Genomic DNA, 4,217 nt, shown 5'->3' with positions numbered 1-4,217 from the left:
CGCATATAATTTTCTGTAATCAATACAAACTCTCCATCCAGTTTGGACTCTAGTCGATACTAACTCATTTGCTTCGTTTTGGACCACTATTACCCCAGACTTTTTAGGCACTACTTGAATTGGGCTAACCCATGAACTATCTGAAATAGGATAGATAATTTCATTGTCTAGTAACTTGAGAATCTCTTTCTTCACTATCTCCTTCATAGCTGGGTTAAGTCTTCTTTGGGGGTCTCTGATTGGCTTGGCTTCCTTGTCTAAATAAATTCGATGTTGGATAATTGAAGGGTTGATCCTTTTGATGTCAGCCATGGTCCAGCCTATGGCTTCCTTATTCTCTTTGAGGACAGCTAAAAATTTCTCTTCTTGGGTTTGATCTAGGTCTGATGCGATAATTACGGGTAAGGTTTCTGATGACCTAATATGCATTTGAGATGTTGAGGGAGTGTTTTGAGTTCTAGTTTAGGTGTTTTCTCAATCGATGGCTTATGTATAGGTTCATCTATCCTCACAAGTGGTTGACAGGTGGTTGCCATTGTGGATGAACTCTCTGATCACTAGATGGAGATATTTTATAAACTATTTCAAATTCTTGGTCTGACCAGATATTACAATCAAAATCTTCTTTCCCTAAGTTAATGGTCTCATAGATCTTATCCTGAATCAGATTTACATCAACGAATTGGTGCCTTTTTTTTTCAAGAATGAAAATATTAAGATTAATGATCATAATTCCAAATGAGAGTTTCATGAGTCTATTGCGACAATTGATTAGGGTGTTGGTGGTCACTAAGAATGGTCTTCCTAAGATTACTGGAATGTAACCTTTTGGATTAATCACTGATTCAGTCTTGAGGATCACAAAATTTACAGGATAAATAAAATTACTTACCTTGATTAACACATCTTCCACAACTCCTTTGGGGACCCTCACTGATCAATCTGCCAATCGCAATATAATTTCTGTAGGCTTTAATTCTCCTATCCTCAATTTTTCATAGACCGAATAAGGTAAGATATTCACACTAGCCCCTAAGTCTAATAAGACCCTGTCAATGATGGTTTCCCTAATAACACAAGAGATGGTAGGAGATCTTGGATCTTTGTACTTAACAGGCATGTGGCTTGATAGATATGAGCTTACACTAGCTGCCAAAAAGGCTTTCTTGAGAATGTTGGTGGTTTTCTTCTTTATGCATAGGTCTTTGAGAAATTTAGCATATATGGAAACTTGTTGGATCATATCTAATAGAGGGATATTCACTTTCACTTATTTAAACATCTCTAAGATTTGATCCATATGGGCTGAGTATTTGTTGGTCCTAAGTCTATTTGAAAAAGGAGCTATAGAATTGGTGGGTGATGTCTTGAATTGCTTAATCCCTGATGTGGATCTTCCAGTGGCTTGGGTGGTTTGTTAATCTCTGTTGACTCCTTAGACTTATCTGGATCCTCAAACTCGGTCTGATCGATTACTTGCTCATGAGGTAGTTTAGACAATGGTTCATCTTGATCTTCAAGTGTACCAACATGGTTGTCTACTTATTTTTTAGACCTTAAAATGTGAATTGTATTTAATTGGTTGATCTGGGCTCATTGTTGTAGTCCTTGATTGTTCTGAGCCCTAGGATTAGCCTCGAATTAACTCGGTAGTTTATCTTTTTCTCTTTCAATCACAGCCGTGGCTAATTGATCTAATTGCATCTCTAATTGGATAATAGCCTGGGTGTTAGAAGTTAGAAACTGGCCTGTGGTCTGTATGAAGTTGTTCAGTGTAGTGTTGGTGCTAGCAGATAATTTTGCTAGGATTTTCAGACTCTTTTCTAGCGAGTTAAGCCTTTGATCATAGCTGAAACCTAATGGGGTATTTGATGATTGAGTGGATCTGGGGTTGGGTTGAGTGAAAGTAGGTCTAATTGAGTTTGACCCTTGTGACCAAGAAAAATTAGGGGGGTTCCTCCATCCTAGATTATATGTTGGTGCGTAGGGATCATTTGTGGGTCTTTGATAGGCTGCATTCACCTGTGCTACTTCGTTCTTGGCTGGACCCATCAAGAAAGTATATCCTTCCATCGTGTGGTCTATGGCATTACACCCATTGCAAGTTGTTGTTGCAACTTGATTCACTTAGGTGTGTTCCTTGAGTTCTAGAGCCTCTATCCTATGGATCAAAAATGAAAATTTAGCCTCTTCAACTAGGGAAGGTTGAACTTGATATACACCCCCTCTTGAAGGTGTGTGTCTGTCAGGTTCTCTAGTAATCTCCCATTGTAGGCTCTTTTCTACTAGGTCCTCTAGAAATTGTCAGGCTTCTATGGGTTCTTTATTCATGAATTGACCCTGACACATTGATTCTAACATGGTTCTTGAGTTTGGATCTAATCCTTCATAAATGATTTGGCACAGCCTCCAAGTTTCTATTCTATGATGTGGGCATTGACTCAAAAGGTTCTTAAAACGATCAAATACTTCCAAAAAACTCACCTGGTAATTGATAAAATTGATTAATTTCATTCCTAAATTTGATAGTCTTATAGTATGGAAAATTTTTTTTCAAGAATACTCTAACAAAACCCTCCCATGATGTGATGGATTGATTAGGAAGACTGTATAACCACTTTTTGGCACTATCCTTGAGAAAAAATTGATCAACCTAAGTTTTACGGCATCCTCAGTGAGCTGTTAAAGTCACAACGTGGCGCATACTTCCTCAAATTCCCTCATAAAAATGTATGCATCCTCAATTTCGGTGAATTTAGGAAGCATGTTTATGATCTGAGGTTTAATTTCAAAATTGGCATCAATTTGTGGTAGTCGAATACATGAGGGTTGGGCTGTCCCAACTGGATAGCAAAGGTCTTTCAAGATCCTAGTTTCATGTTCGGGTTCACCCATGGTGGGCTTAAGGTCTATTGAACTCGATGTAAATTTTGATCTATTCTCACTAATCGACTAGATAACTTTGTCCACGAAGAAATTTGAGAATTTTTAGTTATTTTTATAATTTTTTTATTTTATTATTTTTTTATATATTTTTTAAAAAGAAGAGAAAATAGATGAGAAAAGAATTCTAAAGATGGGGCCTAAGGACTCCTAAATCTAGAGATGATAGAGAAGAGCATTTTAATTAGGGTTAATGTTTGTAGGTTAGTAGTCATGCTATACAATCAATCCTAGCTAAGGGTAACCCTAGATCTAGACAGCTCCTAACCTATCAAGGTTGCCTTCGAGTACTCCAGGTAAAAGACTAGCTACTCAACTGGCCAGATAAGTGTAAGGTTGGTGGGGGTCCCCCCATTGCTTTTCTTAGACACCAACTGAGTTGGTTGGGTAAGCGAATGGAACCAATTAAATAATCATCTTCCTTCAGGACGTAATCCTTGAACCACTTGTCTAGACACCAGTCAAACCGACTAACCCTAACCCATCTTACTCTTAGGATCCCTTATCCTATTGAGCTCAAAAGTTCTTAGGGGCCAACGTCTTATTGATTTTAAGTTAAGGTTTAGGTCAATGCAATATGCAAGATGGTGGTTTGTGGGCCAAGGAAGGGTGATGAAATCTCCACCTTATCTTGTTTAGGATTTGTGCCCTTAAGATGTTTTATGGACTTATGTAATGCATGAAGAAAAGATGACCAGATTTGGTAGTTAGTCCAGAGTAAATTAATTTGTTACACTTTTTAGATTTTGTGATTAAGTATCTAATTTCTTAAGTAGATTATGAGGTGTCAATGTAGAGTTTTTTTTTTTTTTTTGAAAAAAAGTAAGTTTGACTAAGAAACTAGGTAAGTTAGAAAGAAACTAAGAAAAAAGAAATTTTTTTTTTTTAAAAATCATGCCTAGATCTCCAACAACGGTGCCAAAATTTGATCGCTGTCGTAGGCGGTTAAGAATAAAAACTAACTCAAACTATATAGATAGGATGAGTAGGGATCATTTCCATGGAGATCTAGGGCGATTATCTTTTTCTTTTAAGAAAAAATAAAAAAAAAATTGATTGTAGAAGGATTAACAAGAAATAGAATAGCAAAAAAATCAAAAATATAAATTAAATTATGAAAAAAAATAATTCAAAAAAAATTATTTTCTTTTTTTTTATATTATAATATTTAATTTTCTAATTATGGTATTAGTATAGTTTATCTCTAAGGGAAACGAACTGTATCAGTAGATTACAGCTCATCCTATTGGAGTATAAACTATCTAAATTTAATT

General features: G+C 35.9%; 1 non-coding gene across 1 annotated transcript; it reads left to right on the top strand.

The window, feature by feature from the left end:
• The first annotated feature begins 2,419 nt into the window (after positions 1-2,419).
• On the top strand, positions 2,420-2,524 carry LOC140854554 (small nucleolar RNA R71). Its single transcript, XR_012137770.1, has one exon. It is a non-coding gene; the product is annotated as a small nucleolar RNA R71 (small nucleolar RNA).
• Positions 2,525-4,217: the final 1,693 nt, after the last annotated feature.

The sequence above is a fragment of the Elaeis guineensis genome, unplaced genomic scaffold, assembly GCF_000442705.2.
Source record: "Elaeis guineensis isolate ETL-2024a unplaced genomic scaffold, EG11 Super_Scaffold_1000061, whole genome shotgun sequence".
NCBI classification, from domain to species: Eukaryota; Viridiplantae; Streptophyta; class Magnoliopsida; order Arecales; family Arecaceae; genus Elaeis; species Elaeis guineensis.
This window is presented reverse-complemented; position numbering and strand designations above follow the sequence as displayed.